Source organism: Taeniopygia guttata, chromosome 1A, assembly GCF_048771995.1.
Source record: "Taeniopygia guttata chromosome 1A, bTaeGut7.mat, whole genome shotgun sequence".
NCBI lineage: Eukaryota > Metazoa > Chordata > Aves > Passeriformes > Estrildidae > Taeniopygia > Taeniopygia guttata.
The window spans coordinates 26,960,974-26,983,963 of record NC_133025.1 but is presented as its reverse complement, the minus strand read 5'-3'; the positions used below and the strand labels follow the sequence as shown (position 1 = coordinate 26,983,963).

Sequence of the window (22,990 nt, the reverse complement as noted above, 5' to 3'; positions counted from 1 at the left end):
TAACAAAAGGGAATGCAGTGTGTTATAGACTTTGTCATTCAGCTAAAGATTCTACCTATTTTCAATCATTTGAAAAGCCAGATTGAAAGAGTTTAATTAGTTTAATTGTAGTTCTTGGTGTTCCAGATGAGTTCATATTTGGACAGTATTCTAAATATTTAAAATTCTCTTGGAGAATTGGATGGCATCAAGTTGCTGCTGGGAAGCAAGAAGTGGTAATAATGTTATGCAGTGGCATGTGATGGGGGATTTAAACAATCAAAGAAAAGTAACACCCACACATTTTGGATTAAAATTCACTTTTGGCAAATCTCAAAGCAGACTCTCTTGAATAGCATTTCCAATTAATCCATTATGAATAATCCTAGAAGGGTATTAGGCTAAATTCTTTTCCATATAATTATGGGAATTAAGAATGGATTGAAAGAAGCTCTGAGGAAAGAGACTTGGGGATGTTGGTTGACAAGATGCTGAACATGACCCAGCAATGTGCACTCAGAGCACAGAAAGCCAAATGTGTTCTCAGCTGCATCCAAAGGACTGTGACCAGCAAGCTGAGGGATGTGATTCTGCACCTCAGCTCTGCTCTGGAGAGACCCCACCTGCATCCAGCTCTGGGGCCTCCAGCATGAGAAGAACAAGAACCTGCTGGAGTGAGTCCAGGGGAGAGGCATCAAGATGATTAGAGGGCTGGACCACCTCTCTTATGAAATAAGGCTGAGAGTTGGGATATTCAGTCTGGAGGAGAGGTCTCTTAGAGCAGCCTTCCAGTACCTGAAGGAGGCCTATGAGAAAGCTGGAGAAGGGCTTTTTAAAGGTCATGCAGTAATAGGACAAGGGGGCATGGCTTCAAACCCAGAGAGAGTAGGTTTAGATTAGGTATTAGGGAAGAAATTCTTGACTGTGAGGGTGGTGAGGCACTGAAACAAGTTTCCCAGAGAAACTGTGAATGCTCCATCCCTGGAAGTGTTCAAGACCAGTTTGGATAGGGCTCTGAGTAACCTGGTCTCTGCCTATGACCAGGGGATTGGAGAAAGGTGATTTTTTAAGGTCCCCTCCCTTCCAAACTATGACTGTATGATAATTATCCTGTTTAAGCAAGACCATTGCTTAAAATTCTAGGTAAGTATGCAAAATTTTAAATGTAAAATATCTTTAGTATCTGTTTTAAAGTTTATGACTACATGAACCAAAGAAGATAAATTGCCAGGGTCTATTTATTCATACAGTACCATTGACATAAATGTATGGATTACTGGCAAGCATCAAACCACAGCTTTTAAGCACAGAACTGAAAAGAAGTGAATATTACTTTCCCTGGTGTCATTCCACAATACAATATCTGTACAAAATGCCATACACCTTTTCCCAAAAGGTGCTACTAATGGCTGTTCTCTTTCTATCTAATCACTGGATTTTGTTTTCTTGTGACTTCTAATCTTTCTTGCATGTGCAGAAGAATGGGTGTTCATAGGAACTGAATTTTGGAAAGCCTGAAAATTTTCTATTCCTCTTGTAGCTTCGTTTACTACTGAATCCTGTTCCTAGTTACACCAAAGAGCTAGACATAGAGAGGGATTTTTCCCCCTCATTTGAATCAAATTAAAAATTTGTATCTGACGTGTATTTAACCATTCAGTTCCCATACTGGTTACAATGTACACCCATGAAAATACTGACAAATTTACAGGACATGTATGAGCTGTATTAAGAATGCAAACTACATCATGGGCAAAAGACACATTCTGAATAGCAACTTGCAAGACTTATTCTCATGCAGAAATGGACATGCTTTAGCATATTTGATCAGTGTTCCTGTTTTTGTCACTTGGAAATCAAATGCTCCTCCATTGTTTACCTAAAATAATGTGAACAGATCAAACACACTTGTAGCAATCCCCATATATGTAAAGCTGTAAGCCACAAAAAGTTATGTCCTTGTGTGCCACTAATATTTTCTAAGAGTAAAAAATTTTCATTTAATCTGAAATACTTCAAAGTTTCCCTCAAATCAAGTACTCAAAAAGAGAACGTTTCAAGATTAAAATGAATTTGAAAGCCGCGTTCTCACCTCCATTAGTTAATTTTAATGGATATTCTGTCAGCTGAATACACTACTAGAAGTGTTGACAGAAGGAAAAATAATATTTTCTGCAAATGTAAAGAAAATATATAGAAGGTGATTTCAAAATTCTTTATGGCAATTACTTGTAATGTAATTCATATTCATTTAATCAGAAAGAGAAATCTCTCAAACAAAAGCTTCTTGTCTGACTAAAGCAGTTTGAACTTCAGATACAAAATATTCCCAGTAACTCAGTTATGTTCAATGGATGTACAGAATTATGTTTACACCACTGAACTATTTGTTAGAGCTGTAGGAATAACACTCAGTTAACTATATACTCCCACTTCATTTTCTGAGCCTCATGTAGTCACTCAATTTCTCCTTCTTGTCTAAATTTACCAGAAAATAAACTAATGCTGACTTTCTCATCTAACTAAAGCTGAGGAACTAAATAGCTTCAGATAGAACCTTCTTTTGCTGTCTCGGAAGAGTAGTGTTTGACTGAGAGCTCTTTAGGACTTGTACTGACTTTCACTGTTTGCCTATATAGCTCCTTGCAGCCCGTAGCAATATCATGAGGAAAATAAAAAACACAACACATTTTCTTGTTTTCTTTTTTTTTTTAATAATTATTGGATGATTAAATAGAGACCTACATATGTAAATTTTTCTTGATAAATTGGACAACTTGACTCACTCCTGATTAATTGAATCGATATGTCACAAATTACACATGGTTAAAAAATATATTTTTTATGGTGGAAATTTTAATTTTTTAAAGATATTTCCATGCAAATATGTTTGCTCCATTATAGGATTACTGAAATACAAATTATGACAATGAAGATATAAATTAGGATTTCATTTGGTGAGTCATTTCAAACATCAAATGCATTCAAACAGTAATGCTATCTGTGAGGAGATCATAGAAAGCAATATGTTGTCAGTTTGCTTGCTATATTTCACTGCAATTAGTAAAACCTTTTTCTCCAGTACAAAAAACAACTGTAATCCTACAGAAAAATTAGGACGTTTCCTTTTCCTAGGAGTATTTTTTTCCATTTAAGAGCATGCTGATTCTTTTGGTACTAAAATACTTAAAAAATTCTATTACTATCAACTGTTAAGGGAATGTTGCCTACAGTTCAAGTATGTCTTGTCTTTGTTCTAAGAAAAGTGCTTGGAGTTACATGTCAGATTTTTAAGTTCATAGGAAATATGAACTTCATAAGATTGTCTTGTCTCACTGCAATAAAACTGGTACAAATTAGTGTCTTTCTCACTGAAAGAAATTTTTCCATTATTAAACATCTTTGACTTGTGTCAAGATCTTTCCTCAAGGGTTGATACCTGTCTTTTTGTCAAAAAGTGAATATCAAAAAGAGAAACAAAAAGAAATTGGAAAAAAAAAAGAAAGGATACATTTTTGAATGAAGAGGTAGATCTTTATAATTTCTGTAAATTGAGACAGAAGTGGTGAGTGGGTAGAAGCGAGTTGTATGGACTTTTTAGTGCAGTTTAATAGGAAATTAAGCCCCTTTATATCTGCCCATCTATCATGCATTCATCTTTATCTCTTGACATGTCCTTAGTAAATGGCGACATTTGGAAACAGTTCAATTAAAGTCACTGTGTTCTGGGTAATGCTGCAAGCACTGCATGTGAAATAAATAACTTGTAAATTGCATTGCATGAATCTCACTACTGAAACAGCAAGTAGCATCATAACAATGAGTATGTATAACAAAGTTGAATGAATACTGATTAGTCACATATTCTATGATATGGTCAAAGGCCATTGGAACCTTACTGTTCAAGATTCATAAAAATTATGTCTATGTTAGAAAGAAGACTGGAAAGATTATACTTTTTTTTAGCCAAAATGCATAGAGAGGTAGAAGAAAAAAAATTAATAAATTCTCTTCTCATAGCTTAATCTCATAGTTAAAGGAAGAATTTTCCTTTATTTTGGTGTCCATTTTTTAAAGGTAAATCTATACTAAGGTAAAATATCTCATACTCTTTTCTTTCTTTTTTTCTGCAGCTGAGCTGTGAAATATATTTACCCCCATGTTGAGGGAGAAGGGAACATTTAAATATTAGTAATTGTACATACATTCTACTCCTCCACCAGATTTCCTTTCCCGTGACATAGGTAAGGTCATGTCACCTGTTACACTTAATGAAGAGAAAACATATAAAAATATTATAGACAGTAGCCTGACTAAGGGACTAAAATGGAAATTAAAACATGGAGTACTTCAAACTAGATGTTCCAGAGAGTACAGCTGTGAAATTTTTAGATCAAAGTATTTTAGTTTTCAATTGTTTGTAAGAGACTTGGAAATCCTTCCCTAGGCCAGGGTGGGGGATGGTGGTGGTGGTAAAGGGGATGGGGCTATGTGGGAGAAAAACAAAACATTTTAAGATATTAAAATGTGGGAAGTGAAATTTTCCAACTGCCTTACACATTAAGTGGGCATGCAAATGCATAAATAAGACCATATTTTCCTTTAAATGTTCTTCGTTTGGCATATATCAAGGTATTTTAGTAAAAGAGGAGTCTATGCTTCAGGTTTGCTGATATATTTATTACAGAATCTTTACAACTTCTCAGACATACTTAATTCTTGAAGAAGTTTCTGTCCAGGTCAAGAATACTGTATTAACTGAGATTTTGAACCAAGCTATGCAGAAAACAATATTAAAGAGAAACTTTATCATCACAGTCTGTAAAACTGCTTTAGAAAATAAGTTTTCAATGAGTTCCCATTTTACAAGTATCACAACTTTTTTATTGTAATGTTGTCAACTGTTCTCCATTTACACAGAAGATATAAATAAATCTAGGTTGTTAGAAATTATTGCTATATTGAAGATTGGTGTATCATATGGTATGGTTGGTCTTTTGGCGATCCATGACTTGCTATAAACATGCACCGTAACACTACAGGTGTGCCAGGTGTCATACATAATGTAGGACACAAGACACTGGCTCATGGCTCACACACTCTTTCACACACATTAATGCAACTGTGCAGCAGTCCTGCACTTTCTTCCCTGATGGGAATTTTTTCAAGCTGACAGTGATGGTCACTATGTCAGAGTGACCAGTAGGCACTGGGGTATATATCTACCAGCACAAAACATCTACTAGAGCTTCATGGTGGTCATGTCCTTCTTATTTGCAGCCAATCCAGCATAACCAATCTGTTTTGCTGAGTTGTTGCACATTTTGAAATGTCTGATGGACTGAATCCTTATTACCAGCCAAGAGTCAAAAGAGGAACAGGAGCAGCTGATGTAGTATAAAGATCAACAAAAATGTGATGTTAAATCTTGTGAGCTCTAATGTGAGCTCATTAGCAAGTAGCTTGATGCTAATTGTGCATATGTTGAGATGTTGAATGCAAGTTACACATAGAAGTATCACTTGCTGTACAGTGTTATAACATTTTAACAGTAGAAAAAATGCTCAGTAGAAAGTAGGCACTTCTATTGTTTCAAATACCTCAATCAATCCATATTATTATTCATATCTTTATGCAAATATGCTACATACAAACTATACAAGTCCAATGTACATTAGAAACAATATTTATACCAGTAAGTAATATGTCTCTGTCCCATGAAATGTAAGTCTTATACCCAATTGATATGAAGAAATGAAAACTATAGATCTCTGAAGAAAGCAAATAAGCAGATATGTAGACCAAGATGCAGCAAAGAAGACAAGCCTCTGCCAAAGAGAGAAAGCTAGTGAGCTGATCCTCTGCACTGCACCTTCTCAACTATAAAAAAAAAAAGGAGTTGCCCAGTGACTTAGACTGACTGCTTTACTCTGGCAACTAAGTTTGTTGAATTCTGAGTGTTATGGATTACACTCAAACTTTTTTCTTCTTTATTTCCTAAGTTTTTGTAACAGATTCATAAAAAAGTCTATATCTAGTCCCATTTGTCCAGCTTTTGCTCTGATACGGTGATGATGCCCATTGTAACATTTCTTATGAGTACAGTAAATCACAGAAAATACTAATTAAAAAAGGACAATCTGAATCTTCATGGCTTTGTGTGTGTTTCCAGTATAGGTTTCTTATTAACCTAGTCATGAAATTTACTAAGGAACTCAACCTAAGATAAAGAGTGAGTACGTTTCCCTATACAGCATGTTTCTCCCTTTTTATATCTCTATATGCACACCACAAATTGGTTTTTAAGTGGTCTGCTTTGTAAAGTGGTATAAGTAGGGACTGATAGGCTGCTGTTATGGGTAATTAAATAAAAGGGAGAGAAATGCCAATTCAGGATGCCACAAAATCATGGATGGAGATAACATAGAGGGAAATTTTTTTAACTTTCATCCTAGAAGAAAGTATGTTAAAAATAAACTACAAGAAAAATTGTGAGCAGAGTTATTACAGGAGAACTACAAAGCATGGGTCTTTTAATTTTTTTTTAATATTAATGTAACATTTTTCCTCCTTCACTCCTTCTCCCCTTATCCAGTTTTTATAACTTGCAGCTAGTTTAAAATTAAACTATCTTCTAAGGTCTGAGAAAATGTCATTTGCATTTGATCTACGAAGCATCCAGCATGCCTCAGATTTCTGTATAAATAACATGGAGGTCTAATTCTGTGCTCAACCTCAAGAGATTCAGAAGGAGCAAAAAGATGATTTTAAAGTTATTTTTATTCTGTTTAGATTTTGCTTTGACTGAGAGCAGATGGTGTGTTGTAACTCTTTTCGAATGAACCGAATATCTATAAGGTTTGAAAGTTTAAGGTGAATATCCTTGTTATACTCTGCATGAAGGAGATCCTGTGCAAGTATGGTGTATTTTCTCCACTAGGTGAATCCTCTGCTGGGGTGTTAAGACATCTTCATTAACTGCAGTGATATACATGGGGCAACTATAGAGGCCACATGGTTCTTTAAAGACCCAGAATTGCAGCTGGCCCTGTTTGTCAAGACAAATAGGTACCAGAGATGAGAAGCCACATGGAAGCCTGTTTTCCAGCTGGCAGATTTAAAAGTCTCCCAGTCAAAAAGAGGACTCATGCAGAGAGTAGCTTATTAGCTAGAGGATAGAAGAGACTAGCTGCCTGATTTGAAATGTTCTAGAAATTGTTTTCTTTTCCTCTTCTCTAGAGGGGATGGGATTGTTCTCTCTGTTAGCTTGATGGTTAATCAAAGTCATGTGTATTCTGTAGCTAAATTGCTCTGGTACTCATATCAGGCTTTGACCAGTGAACAAACACTGCACCACAAAGTTTTGAATCAATATGTTTTAACTCAAAGGAGATTAGTCACAGAGGCTGGTTTTATTGGTTTGTTTCTCTCACTGTGTTTTCTTTAGACTCAACACAGAAACAAAGCCTCTTCCAGAAGGAGCTTAGAAAATATCTAAGTTAGGCTGGTTCAGTCATCCTTGAAGGACTTTCTTTTCTTCCAAAGGAAGCTCATCAGATTACTTGTCTCCTTCATCAGAAGTATGCTCTTTTGGATACCTTTCTCTGTGTAAACTGCTCTAAGAAATATGATGTTAAATATTTTGTCAGTTTTAGAAGGCTCATTGAAGCAAAATTTTGTGCACTAAGCTTAAGCCTTGCAAACTACTGCCTGTATCTTTCTGTTCACATTCATAGAAGTCTTCAATATTGTCTAAAGAAAAACAGAATTTAGACAAATCATTGTAGCATTCATTGTAGGATTATGAATACAGAAATATTTCAATATTCCATACTGTCTACAAAAGAGTTGTGCTGTGGGTTTTTCTAGGTGTGTGGGGGAGGGGAATGACTAGCACTAAAAGAATTGGGGGTTTTATTTCAGTGTCCAAGTGATGATAGAAGACTTGAAAACACACTTTTGTTAGAGGATTTGTTTGTTTGTTGGTTGGATGGATTCAACTGTACAAGATTGTTAAATCTTAAAATAAAAATGAAGTGGAGATGATTCATCTTGCAAACATTTGTTATGATCCCTTTTGTTGTGAACATTTAAAAGAAGAAAATACATCATCAACTCATATAATTTATGTGACAACTTGAATAAATCTGTTACTTTCTTTAGTAAAAAGTTCTATTTTAGGAATATGGCTGTTTGACAATCTGGATTTTACTAGCAGCTGATTACTCTTATCCTGTTTACCTCCAGCAGGAGGCAAAACTTAAAGGTTATGAGAAGTAGGAGGAAAGCAAAAGCACCTGGGGAATCAGCATTAGATTCTACATGACTTCATACAATTTTATATAATTTCTTAGTTTAGAATTCTTCTCATCTGTGAACAACACATAATCCACATAATCCCAAAGCTAGGTGCTATGATATTAGTCTCTGTCTTTTGAGAAGCTCTTTTTCTGTGGATGCCACACAATATTCCTATCATAAAGTCCTCCACGTGAGACTACTTCTTTTGTACATGAATTACTATTAATCCTTGGTGACTTTAGCATTTTTCCCAGAGATCCATAAAGTCAGTGCATGACCATCTAAAATTCTACAAGTTTTTTGTATGTTTGTGGAATTGATTTCACTGGCATTCACTGCACCAAATTGCTAAAAATCTATGGTGTAGGCTTCTATGCATACTCCAATCTACTGTATTTCTCCATTCGAATACATGAACGTTATTCTTTTCACCTATTTCAACAGGCATCTGCCAGAGACATTAATACTGATGTAAACTACGTATTTAGCAGTTGAACCAAAGCTTTTAAGAAGAAAAATGTTCTGTGAGACATTATGTTTTGACTGAAATATTCTCAGATACCACCTCACTGATAGCAAAACCTTTCTATTTCCTGAATATACTTTGACAACATGCCTTCTGTTTTGCTTTTTTTGTGGTCACAAATATCTGCTGTTTTCTGTCTGTGTGGAGCTCAATTTTCTCTCATCCCTCTCTCATTCTTCCTGCAAATGATTCTACCATTTGATCTTTCCTCCCTATGTCTTTCCTCCTTGTTTTCCCTTCCCTCTACTGGGCTTGCTGTGTGTGTGTTCTTTTCTTTTCCTTTCATTGCTTTTTGGCTTTTTTTTTTTTCTTCTTGTTCTACCACTGCAGTCCAGCAAATTTGCTCTTGAACTGTTAAGACATGTAACTGTCTCTTCCTCTGCCATGCATGCATGGTAAATATCAAAGTCCAAAAGTCTGTGCTCTAGGTATTATTCTGCACCCTTTTATCCTTTATATCTTTAAATATCAATGTGTTCTACAATCTTTTTTACTTTATTTTATGATTTAACCCCAGACAGGAGCCAAGTAGCATGCAGCTACTCACACAACCAGCAGCATCAAGGAGAGAACTGAATCATAAGGGTAAAAGGTAGAAAACTTGTGGGTTGAGATAAAAACAGTTTAATAGGGAGAATGAAAGCCATGCACACAAGCAAAACAAAACAAGGAGTTAATTCACTGCTTCCCATGGGCAGGCAGGTGTTCAGCCATCCCCAAGAAAGCAGAGCCCCGTCCCATGTAATGGTTACTGGGGAAGACAAATGCCTTCACTCTGACTGCCCCCCCTCCCACTTCCCCCACTTCCTCCTTCTTCCCCAGTGAAGGTCAGTTTGGGTCACCTGTCCAGACTCTGTCTCCTCTCAGCCTCCTGTGAATCCCCAGTCTCTTCCCCAGTGTGGCAGTATGAAAGCAGGAAAGGCCTTGGCTCTGTGTAAGCTATTTTCAGTAATAAAAACCCCATCTCTTTATTATCAATCTTGTGTTCAGCACAAATCTATAACACAGCCCCATATGAGCCACTGTCAAAATGACTGGTAAGGGTAGCCAGGCATATATTCAAACTTCATTAATATTGCTCATCAGGGGATCAACAAAGATGTTTAGAAAGAATTGGGAAATTAAAGGTATTCAGTAGTTTACCCAAATATTTTGGATTAAAATATTTATGCAAATTCAAAGTGTCAACAACAACCGAGCAAACAAACAAAGAGAGGATTTCTTAACCTATAGAGTTCTAATCCAGTAATTCTGACATATAATTTGGTTGCAGTCACTGGAATAGGTTTCACACAACAACTTGCAGGACTGCATTCTTATTTTTTCTGTATATACATTTTCATTTAAACATCTTAACAAAGCTTAATTTAGCTTGAACTCTTTAACCATCCTTTTTCTTTAATTTTAATTTTCTTGAAACATGACAATTTTGTCTCAAAACAAAATCAAAAGTCCAGAAACCACTGGCTTTTATCCACAATGCTAACTAATGCACAGTCTGGCCATGGAAAATCTGCCATTCATCTCTGTGCTACTTAAAATACTTACTTTAGTACTGGCAGTGCTGATTAAAAAGCAAACTTTTAACAGTGGTATGCAAAGGAACACAAAATGAAGTTCAATACAGATGAAATCTTTGTATAAATATATATATGTATTCATACACCCCTATACATATATATATATAGCAACTATTTATATATATATTTATATATATAAAATATATATACACTCATAGACTTTAGCTAACACTTTAGAGCCATTATAAAATTGATCTCCTTATGTTAAGTATAAATGAGGGGAAAACTGAAATTACAGACAATATTGCACATACTGAGTTTTGAGATTTTATCATTGTTTTTATTTCTTTAGAGCAAATCTATGTCTGGGATGTAATCCTTTTCAAAGAGGAGGAGTAGAATAATTGGGTAATAAAACCAATCATATACATAGGGCTGGATCCTAAGCCTGTCGCAATCAGAGTTTATCTTTCCATTGATCTTCCACCTGCTGAAGTGTTACCAGGTATCCACAACACTGAAAGAAAGATAGCAGAGTAAAAACAGAGAATGTTTTTTCTTTTCTTTCCCTGTTACTTAAGTGTAACATGATTTTAAGAGGTATAAAGCTTTTCTGGGAAGGAGAACTTAAGTTGTCAGAGGCACTGTAATCTCAGCTACTCTTTTCCCTTCTAGTAGTTATAAAGATATTAATAAAACCTGAGAAAAATGCCATGCACTTATGAAAAGAAAATTGTTCCAACAGAAGAGAGTAGAATATAGGTATGAGGTATTACACTTTTCAATAACTCTCAGCAGCATTGGAACTCAAGCATGACATAGTTCAGGTAAGTTCTGCTTTTGAAAAACTAGTTTTTAAGCATGTATTCTGTATATTACCAACACAATAATTTGAGGTGCAACCAGAAGTGCAAGACTACAGGTATCATGTAATTAGTTTTTACCTCATTATTACATTCCATTCTGATGGAAGTTAACAGAAACATAAATCTTATTAACAGATTATTTATACAGAACTATATTTTAAATTTGATTTGATATCTGTGAGGATCTATTCATTTCAGAAGCAATAGAAAAGATTGTAACTCACCTCATGGTTTGATTCATACCTCCTCTACCCATCAGTGTATATCTTGTTTGCTGGCTAGAATCAAGGTAGAAACATTTGGAAAATAAGTATTTTTGGCAATTAGAAGAACTAATTTTCAGTAAGTGTGCCTAGCAAAATCAGCAACCAGCTTTCCATAAGATGTTTTGTTAGAAATTATTCCTTCACACCAGAAGAATATGTTAAGTGAGTAAGAAATCCTATTTCAGACTGGGGTTTTGCCAGCAACACTGAATTTACAGAGAGATATTTTTTTTTATTGGCATGAAAAGCTGCAATAATTTTAACTCTCCTCCCAAACACAGACACTCTCATCTTCTTTGCCATTACAGTGAACTTGGACTGTTTGTTCAGTAGCAAGAAAATCTCTTAGCTGATGCCTAAGTGAAAGAGGACTGACATCTCAGGTAAAATAGATTCGGATCCTCTAGATAGAGTAGTTCCTGACAGTATGCTGAAAATCAGTGGCATTTAAATGTGATAGTAGTCATCTGAGTTGGTAAAATAAGTTGTTAGATGTTCAAGCCTAAAAAATTTTAAATCTCCAAATTAGAATCATGAGAAATAAAAGCACATTTTACCAAGAGTCATCACATCCCTTTTCAAAAACAAAATGTTTAGGGTTTTTATTTCTCTCTTTAATTCCTTTGGCAAAATATTTTTTCCAACACTGTCATGTCCATTGGTCTTATCTGTTCGAAGAATACAATCATCTTGACTACAATGATGTCGTTTAGTAGCTGTAATAAGATCCTGACAACAGTGCTTTTGAGCATGGATAGAGAGCAAATGAAATTTTTTTCTGTTTTACAGGTATGTTTTCAAGCAAAAAAAAAAACAAAAAAACAAGGTTTAAAATTCTTACCTTTGTATTTCATGCAGCTGGAGAACCTTATCTGAATTTCATTATCTGTCCCAGAGAAAGTCATCCCATAAAGTCAGAGCTCCAACTTTCTGCCTGATTTGACGCTAAAAAACCACCCATATTTTCACATGGTATTTGCTTAACATTTTTTTAAATGTTCTTTCTTCCACTGAGAGAGAAGGTCAGAGCTGAAATGTTGAGAAGGATTTGTTGAAACTTTCATTGAGGAAATGTTGGTCCTATGCAAGGTCAGAATCAGAATTTAATTTGCAAAATCCTGGTGAAGACAGGCAAAACTGTGGGTTCTAAAGGGAGGTTTAGGAAGGGTCTTATTGTTGAAGTACAGTAGAACTTTAATCCTGTTTGCTTTGAACAATGAATTCATTGGCCTTACAATGATTTCATAAACTATCCAATGAAAAAATCCAGTGCAATAATTAAAGAAATTATTAGCCTCTCTGTAGAAGCAAAAATTTGTACGCAAGCTAACAAAAGATTAGTCCAAATAATAAAAACAGAATACAAAAGTCAAACTATGTATTAGGTTCTTAAATACAATGGCAGAAAATGTCACTTCTTTATCATATCTTCAGGGCAAATCACATCTGCATCTAAAGCCAGGACATGCTTGGAAAAACACTGTCTTTTCTTTATTATAAGGTAACAATTCCATGGAATTAAATAGAAATAAAAAGCCTATGAGTAAATATTATTTGATCATCAGTCTAATAGCATATTAAAATTGTTTACTGGGAGAAGGCCAGGCAAGAAAATCAGGGGGAAAAAAAGGAATTTAAAACTCCTTAAACTTCAAAGAAGTAATTAAGTTCGTTTCTTACAGACCAGCATATCATGAACCTGATTCTCACAGGATATCTCAGTCAATTTAAAATTTGTTTGCTCTATCATCTCACAGGAACTATGATGCTTCTATCAGCATCTTGTTTTTGTATCAGCCTTTGTGAAAAGTAGTGAATTATTATTTTTCAGTGAGGATTCCACACTACCTAAATTGTGAGCTTTTACATTGTAGAGTAACTGTGGACTGATTTGTTTATATTTGTATTAAAATAGGGAATCCTGTTGGACTCAGAGCCATAAGAACAAGAGGCCCCAGTGATCCTAATCAGCCTTCCCTGGAGACCCACACCCACATCCTTCTAAGCTCCTAGCTCACCTGCCTGCAAGGGGTACTCTTGCCCTAACTCTGAGATCCTAAAATAATAATTTCTGTTGCCTGTTTCTCTGAAATACTTGAGTAAAATACCTTAAAATTATAAGATTAGTGGCCAGAATATTTTTGATCATATGATGCTTATATCCTTAGTCTACAGTAAGATGCAGCATCCTGTAGTCTCCAAAATACTCAGATTTAAAATCCACATGATCATTACTATATTGCGAACTCTGCTCTGAACCAAATCCTTTGGACAGCAGTATAACATATCACAGAAATTTTTAATCTATTTGCTTCTGAGTATAGAATTACTCAGTAATATAAGGTATATATAAACAACTTTGTGAGGAAAAGGCACAAAAATGTCCCTGGCTAGTTAATTATTACAGTTGAAAAAACAGACTAAATTTGGGATAGGATGGCAGGTGGCGAGGGCCCCAGGAGCTTCCCCTTTCATCTGGCTACCATTTTCACTCTGCAAGAGCTTATGAGTGAGAGTGTGTGTTCCAGGGAACCATGTGAAAAGAAATAATCCCTTACAGAAATGGAGTGCAATAAGGCTAGCCACTGGGAAGTAAAATATCAATGTCTATCCGACAGTCTGGAAGGTCACCAGTTTTGGGCCTCCATGATGCCCAATAAATGGGGTCATGGAAGATTCTTCTTGATTTCATTTTCTTGCCTAAAGACATTCCTCTCTCAGGTTAGACAGATCTCTGCTTGCCTGTCAGTCCCGACTGACTTCACTAGAAGCCACATAAAACAGTGTATAGGAAAGCAGCATCAGACTCAAGTAGAAATTACTAAATTCTTAATTGATATCAGGACATATGCATTTTGGTTTGAGATAGATTAGTGATCCCAAACAGTCCTGAAGCCCCTGATAGTCTTTGACACTGGAACATGTAGCAGCACATGGCCTGTGTTTATATCATTAACATTTCACAAGCTACAGCAGAGAACAGTCATGATCAGTGGTAGTTCCCTATTGGTAGTGAGGAACTGCTTAGAAATCATGTAATTTGTCCTGATTCAAAGCAATGCTAGGGATCATCCTAAGAATTTCAAAGTGGCCAATAAAGAGCCTAGTGAAAGATGTGCTCCTTGTCAGAAACAAGATTCCTAAGCGGCTTTGTCAGCTGTGTCTTCCATTTGCTGTAGATAGTGAGGGAGCTAACAGGTGGGTATGGATTAACAGGAAGGGCAAACTTATCCCTTGAAATGTCACTTGTCAACACACCCTATTTCACAGCTATGGTCCAGAAAGGCAGTTCTGCAGTGATTTCTCTCTAATAACCCATGAGTATATGCTAATTGCTCAGCGTGGATCACTGGATAAGTACCTGTGTGAAGTCTGTTTGTTGGCACAGGTACCAGTATTTGGTAATTCAGGGGAGTAAATTTTATACATTTTATTGCTCTATTAATGAGAAGCCCACAAACAGCTTCACTTTTCCAGTCACAATTTTAAAAGGAATCATTGCCTTTTATTCTGGAAAATAATGCGACAACTTACAGAAGTTAATGTTGCATTGTGGATTTTATTGTTGTATTTGAAATTTTACAGTAAATATTAAAGCTTAATTTAATATAAATTTAAATGTTACTGACAAGAATTATTTCCAAGTTTTTCTTTCTCACAGAAAATAACACTCTAATTATTTGGGTTATTTTGTGTTGGATTTTGCTTTTCCTGAAGTCAGTCTATCCTTCCTAATTATGAATATATTTTCAATGTATTTTTGTTCACCTTTTATGCTCCTCTATCATTGTTAAATCTCTGCTCTAATGCATAAATTTAATGCTGTAGGGTGCATATGCCTTATTTAAATTAAAAATTATACTGGAAAGACATTGGAGATGTGCAATTGACGATACTTCCCATCCACCATCTCTTTTGCTGTATTGATTAATTAAGATGCAGAGATACTGCTCATATTGCAGTTTATGATATGTTCTCCTGTATTGGTGCATAGTGGACCATTTTGTGTAATATTCTCTCTGTTGCTATAGAAAAATGTCCTGTTTCTTTTGCAGGAGCAAATATTATCTCTAAACCACATCTCATCATGAAGTAAGAAGGTGCTTGTTTAAGGAATATCACTAAGTACAAAAACAATAATCCAATTTCTATCTTTGTAGAGAGAAGATGAATATACATACAGTTGGCTACTCTAGGAGCTGGACATCTTAACCAGGACAACACAGAGCACAAGTTGCAACACAGATCTTTTAAGTTCATATGTCTTCATTCGCAGTTATGTATTTCAGCTCTGGAAGATACTTGCATTATACTTGAAAACTCAACCCCTCTGCTACTGATAATAAAGGATATCACTGAATTTGAATCTATCCAATTTAACTATTTGGCAACCAACCAGATCCTTCATATTCATTACTCTAAATGTATAAAAGATGCATTTATTAAAATATTGATTTTTGTATGTCTACTTTGTGAGAGCATGTGTAGTTTCATGTGTAGTACTTTGTGGAATGGAAAGGGAAATTATTGGTGAAATTTTGTCCCTCTTTGGCCTATCAAATTTTTATTTTTATATCCCTTACTTCATGTAAGGAACTATATCACTTTTTCTGTCTTTGAGTTAAAAGTATTTTCCTACATGGAAAGTACTAAATGAACCCTTAAAAGTCCTGAACATTTACAGTTAAAAAACCCACAATGCCTCTTCAACATCAGCCTTTTTTCTCTGCTCTGACAGATGGTACACATTTATGTTTGGATCAGAAAAAAACGTCATGTTCAGAAACATTTCCATGTAACTTTTATTTATGCTATTTGAAAACAAGCCCGAGTTAACCTGATCAGAAGACTTATACCAAAAAAGCATTAATCCCAACAGTTCACTACCCCAACATTGCTAATTCAAAGCACTAAATTTCTTTTTGCCAAACAGAAGTGTCAATGAAGAGGCTAATAAGAGATAAATTCCTTCCTTTTAGTGAAAGTGTTTAAGACAAATCAGTCATTATCAGGTATTGAATGCTGTTGGTCAGCTGTGGAGATGCTAAACTGCAGCCCAAAAACACACACAGCATTCTGCAGTTTGTTGTTGTATGATAGACTGCAAACATCTGACAGGATGGCAAACTAAGTATGTTCAAATAAACCAGAAGGAGTATCTCCAAAAACTGGCGTGCACATTAACCCAAAACAGCTGGCTGTCCAAATGATTGCTAATTCAGTTTCCATTATCACTCTCTTATTTTGTTTACTGAAACATTCTTTAGAATGTTTTTATAGAACCACAGGGGACATGCTAGAGCTATATATTGGGGAAAATTCTATTACCATACCCAGTCCACTCTATTATACTGTTCCCTCCAGGAAAACAACAAAGTATTTTGCCGGTTTATAATTTTCTTCTCTTTTGCAGTAGGAATTAGGTGCTTACTGAAGAAAGACGATTAAATTGTAAGTTTTGTATTTTTTTTTTAAAAACCTGTCTCAATCCTGCTGGTGACAAATGTTCTGCAATCCTGGAGGAAGAGAATCAGCATGAAAGTATTATCATGAAGTTTTTTGATTACCTAAATAACAAAGATGTTTTTCTTGTCATCTATACACTTTATTTTGTAAACATCAGTAAGTGACATAGTTGAATATAAACAGAATGTCACCTGCCTTTCAGATAAGATTGAAATGTAAACATGGCGTGGGGGAATGAAGGAGACTTTGTTGCACCCACTTTAATGTTTTTTGTGCTAATGCAAACACCAGTGACAAACAGCTTGAGGCTAAATAGACTTTCCACAAAGCCATGCATAGGACTGTTTTTGGACAAGATACCACCTCTAGAATAACTGGAGATTGTTCTTCCTGCAAGTACTTTGTTCATACCGCCCATATTTTTTACCATATCTGTATAACACTGAAGGACTTTGAAGGCCTATATTCTTCAGGACATCACTCTCACTGTGAGTAATACACAGCAAAGAAACTTATGCTGAATCAATTCAGATTTCTTTCTTCTTCTTTCCAGAAGAACAACTAGATAGGTCTACAGAGTGAATATTTTTTAAAGCCATTTTTTCTCAGAAAAAGGAACAACAGAATAATGAAACGAAAAAAAAAATACTTAACTGATGATGCTACTTCCAAATCAGTAAAATATATAACTACATGCTTGATATAATCCCTAATCAGAAATTTGTCCTTACATATATGCTTCCCCTGAAAAAATGTGTGGTTCTGTCTAATCATTCATCTGTTTATTCTTAGTTAAGGATCAATCACTGAACCGGCATTTCAGGAACAGACAGAATAAGGAAAGATAATTACCTGGAGAAAAAAAGAGGACTCCAAAGAGAGAAACTATTCAAACATCTCTGCATAATATTGGTGCATGACATTACTGAGAAAATTCCTTGGGCTGGCCAAGACTCATTTCAGCATGACAAACAATAAACTCTGTATAATATTTGAGTTCTAACCTCCTGTTAAAGGCCCCCTCTAATTACCTAGATATGTCAGGTGGTAAGTCTTGCCACTCGGAATAAATCTGACATCAACAGATTTCTCCTTCTAATTTTTATTTTAATAAGTAAGCCATACAGCAGCTGTGAAGTTACTGATAATGAATGTTAGGAAATACGATTACTCAAGTGAGTTAAATCCTTCTGCCTTTTCATTATCTGCTACATAATACTTGAAAGTCACGTCCTGAATAGACAGAGAAAAAGTAACTGGAACCTACATATTTGATCCTTATGCCTATAGCTCAGTCACTAAACAAGACTCAGACCATGAGAAAACCTGGGATGACCATAGTATTTACATGTGCTTATTATGTGCATTGTTTTGCTCAAAAACTCTCCAGCAGGTTGTGGGTGTTTGGATATTTGCATGTTTGTGTGTATAAGATTATTTTATGAAGAGTAGGCTGATCTTGTTTTGATGTGATGTGGGCTATTTTTTAGCATCTAGTCACAAATAGTTTGGCACCTAAAACTCCAGGAGGCATTCATGCTTACAGTCCCTCAGAGATCTTAAATTACCATGGGGCTAATTTATACACTTCCTGAACTGCCAAGCTGCCTTGCCTGTTCCTCTAGCATGTTTGCCACTGTAAAAGATATGCTGCTATTGGCTTTTTCTTCCCAAGCCTGTGTGATAATGGCACTGGACTAGATCCATTATAACTTCAAGTTTGACTACCTGGACAGAAAAATTTATCAGGTAAATTCTTCCCAATAAAACCAGTAACCTTTTTTCCATGTTAAATTCAGTTGGATTAAGTTATCTTTTTATCAACAAAGAGATCAAAGAAATATGACAGGAAGTATGGATTCATACTGGTAACTAAAAGTAGATCAGACATGCAACAAATTACATTGGATTTAATTTAATAGCAATGCCTGTGTTAGTTATGTATTTATATAGGGAATGCAGCTCAGTCTGAGACATTCCTGCCTTAATAAAGTGGTCTTTGACATTGAATCATATCTTGATTAAAAACTCGTAGAAAAGATAGATAGCACATAATAAATAGCTTAAAACCACCTTAAAGGCTGGTTAAACCTAGTATTTTTAAGTATATAGGGATCTGTAAGTGGAGCTGTTTTGACTGGGATTCCACACATAGAAATTATTATAAAGTGTCTAATTAGACCATTTTATGAATTGTATGCTAGATATACTTAGGTATGGAACTGCAACAAATAAGGAGGACAAATGATCAGTTACCTGAGTCACTCTGAAACCAAATGGTCACAACCTACCAAAATGTATTTTAACACACTGCATTATGGGTAGTAGCAAAGGAAACTAGTAATTATATCTATACCTACAGAAGAGGACACTACCTCAGAATGTAATTATTCAGAAAGCTACTTGAAATAATAAGAGAACCTCCTTAATGTGAAATTTTAATCTCATACTGGAGCAAAAGGCCATTGTCCATGTGAGAGAAGATTGTGAAGTTAAAGTAAAGAAATAAAATTTTGACTTAGTATGGGAAAAACAGACTTCTGCCAGGATGTGTATACTGCCAGTGTCTACATCCAGACAAATATGAAAATACTGAATATAGTTCAAAGAATGGACATAAAAGGGCTCTAGGAATCAGAAAGAGTCTTATTATCTGAGGCTTAAATAATTCAATCAATTTAGCACATCTGCAGAGAAGGTTAAAGGTGATTTAATCAGAGTACAGATCCTCATTCAAATAAAAGAGATCTGATAGTAAGAGTGCTGAGAATTTCAGACAAAGACATAAGACTCTCCAACACTTGAAAGATGAACTTGGATAAATTGAAGCTTGGGAAATTAACTTTAAAACACTAAGAGTAATTTATGTAAGAATAGATGTCATAGACACACCAGCATATGGACTTTTTGAAGGACAGTCTAAATGTTGCATTTGAATAAATGTTACATTTAAATACAGCTTCTAGAAAAACTGAAAAAGCGAAAAGGCTCATGACTGTTTTTCCCTTTCTGGGTTTCAAATTTTCGACACTTAATTACTAATTCAGGAAAGGGAAGGGAGTTTGTTTTGTAAGAGGCATAAACCAGAAAGTGCAGCACTTTGGAAACTAACTTGATTTCCAGTTCAACTGTGGCTTGTGATTGACTGGCACAGGCTTGTCTCTAAGAAGATAAGAGGTTTACCTGTTGCTGAAAAATTTGCCCTCTGTATGGATTGTTGTGCAGAAGAGGGTATGAAATCTTCCTTTGACCATTCTATCAGTCACACCTGCTCTTTTATGTTCCTCCATTCACTTTTGTTGAAATCTGCGAAAGTTTTAATTTGTTATTTTTGATGTTTAGACCACAGTAAAAGGGACGGCAGGACAAAGAATTCGAACAAAACATTTTCATTTTTTTAGAGATGAGGTGACAGCAATCTAGGAAAAGTTCTTGGCTTTCCCGCTCCTTTCTCAAACCAAGAGTATTAGAAACTCTCTGAAGTCTTTTAGTGACTTTGCTGCTGATTTAACTTCTGAAATGTGAGAGTAATGTGAAACTTTCTAAAGGCTAAGATATAATATTGACACCTTTCTCTTTGTTCATAATAGTTGACATATTCTCTGAGCAAACAAACTTCCCTTAATGGGAATAATTTTCTCTTTCTCCAAACCACATTTATCAAAGTCTTTATTATTATTATTATGCCTTCAATCTATGGGTCCTTTAGTCACATAGCAAAATGACATATTTGAAGCTTACAATATATTTGCCCCCCGTTTTCATGCTGTGCTGACTGAATATTTCAGCAGTGTCATCTCCAGTAGGTTGAATAAATATTTAAGTAATACTTACCCTATTTCATTATGTGAAACCCAAATAACTGTTAAATGTCTGCAACAGATACTAGTGAGAAAAGTAAATTTGCAGATACATTGCTAATGAAACTAATTATTGCTGGTGAAAATAATTTGCTTTTTCCAGGAATTGAGGATTATCTTAATAATCTTGCTGTTAATTTATATTGATTCAAATTGTACCCAACACCAATGGCTAGCTAGAGATTAAAGTTGAGTTTTCTGTGCAAGAGCAGACACCTCACCTGATGAATGCTGAAGATATGACCATTTTGGTTTGGAAAATCTTCCAGAAGATAGTTAATTAGCATTGCATCTATTGGCATAATGTTGCTTTCTGTCATAGTGCTTGCTTGCAGTACTCTAACTACAAAAGTCTACCCCAACTGAACATTTCTGCCTTTTAGCATATGACTGCTTGCCAACTGTTTGCTTCAGCCATTTGCTGTTAATGTTTTACATGGAGTGGCTAGCCATGTGAGTCTCATGGCATTGTCCCTGCTTCCTAACTCAAGAAGTTATTCAGAAGAAGGTTGTACTGTGGAAAGCTAAGATGTTTCAGTCTATATTAATGTGTTCTCCTACTGCTCTCAAATATTCAACAGGTTGATGCAAGTTGTTGAAAGACAAATACATGCATTTTGCAAGACGTGTGGATAGACATAGACGAGTCAAGAAAAAAAAGACATCTAATTGAGTAAAAATAAGAGCAAATTTAGTCTCTAGTACTAAGATTCTGATTTCTAGCATTTTACATAAGTTTTATATAGGTAAAAAAATGTACCTATATAAAGTCATAGAAAAAGAATACTGGACTCTATGCATATTTGGTTAGGATACATATTTTTATGCAATCTGAAGGAAGTAAGTGTATTCATACCTAAAACTGAATGCTGAGCAGCTAAGAAGCCTCTTAGAAAAGTGAGGGAAGCAAAATATATTTCCTCAGAGCTATGAGCTAGTCCAATATAGAGTAAGATTTTAAAATGTTTTACTACACTTTTTTGGATTTTTTGAAATTTGACTTAGTAAGATTAGGTCTTCAAAGAAAATAAAATGTATGTACCCATAATTATTATGTATCAGAATATGAAGACACATTCTTATCTATTTGTTCCATTCCTTTTCTCCCCCTCAAAATTTGGAAAGCTACTGAACGTCTACCAGATTGGTTAGAGAAGCATGTCTGTGAAATATTTAATTTCCACAGAGCCTGTATAGGGTCACAGTCATTGGTTTGACTTATCAGCTGCTGTGAGGCAAAGAGTTTTGTGGAGTCTACAGAGAGGCCAAGAGCAGAGGACAGACAGGCAATTAGCACTTCTTATTAACTGGCCAAATTACTGCATACAAAACTGGCAGAATCCCAGAAAGGAATAGAGAGGATAGCTTAAAATGCTGTAATAGAAGAATCTAAGAAACTTGTCAGAGGACAATGTAATATCACAATTCAGATATGAAATGGACAGTCAGAGAAAGACATGCTTCATTACTGCCTCTATTGAAAAACTTCTTGTACAGTTTTCAAAGCCTATTTTCTCTCTGTAATACAGGGAGGCTACATATGAGAAGATTTTATGTCAATTTTCAATGTTTTGAAAAAGAGGCATCTTTCTGGATATATGAAGCATGGTTTAATCCTATAACTGCAATAACTTGTTAAATAGCTGCTTGTGACTTAATATCAGTAAAGAAATGTATGAGACTTGTTTAAAGCGAAGTTCTAGTCAGAAAAAGAAAATATGAGGCAGATAATGCAGAAGAATGTGAATGCAACTTGCAGAGATTCTGTCCAATGCTGAAAGAACCCTCCTTGAAACTACCCAGGAGTATAGTGTGTTAATAAAAAGAAGGAATGACGTTTGAAGGGAAAGTTAATGCATTGCTAAGAAAGTTCAGTGAGAATATCTCTGCCTTTAAGATTTCATGGACTCAATAAATTTTACTTTCTCACTTGAGGCTCTGTGGAACACTCTGTAGAGGTAGAAGTGCAGGCCCCTGTTTGATGAATGCATTGCTTGTAGAGTAATTTTTCTAATCAAGAAATTACTTGTTCTCTCCTATCCTACCTGCCCATGCTCAAAAAAGCAGAAGAGAAATAGAATCAGTTTGGATTTAAATGATGCCTGAACAAATGCATATTCTTTTTTACAGCATTTGAAATATGAAAAAAACAAAAAATCTTGAAAAGGAATTGACCTTTGGGCCGGATGATCTTTACTTGCCACTA

At 35.2% G+C, this 22,990-nt stretch overlaps 2 long non-coding RNA genes across 2 annotated transcripts; one reads left to right on the top strand and one right to left on the bottom strand.

Annotated features, from left to right (window-relative positions):
- Nucleotides 1-4,889: 4,889 nt before the first annotated feature.
- LOC121468048 (uncharacterized) lies at nt 4,890-12,557 on the bottom strand. Its single transcript, XR_004365884.3, has 3 exons — nt 12,300-12,557; nt 11,417-11,470; nt 4,890-10,843 (listed from the first exon to the last, which is right to left on the bottom strand). It is a non-coding gene; the product is annotated as an uncharacterized lncRNA (long non-coding RNA).
- LOC140681720 (uncharacterized) lies at nt 10,850-15,927 on the top strand. The gene is made up of 2 exons (XR_012052825.1): nt 10,850-11,153; nt 15,619-15,927. It is a non-coding gene; the product is annotated as an uncharacterized lncRNA (long non-coding RNA).
- The last annotated feature ends 7,063 nt before the right edge of the window (nt 15,928-22,990 follow it).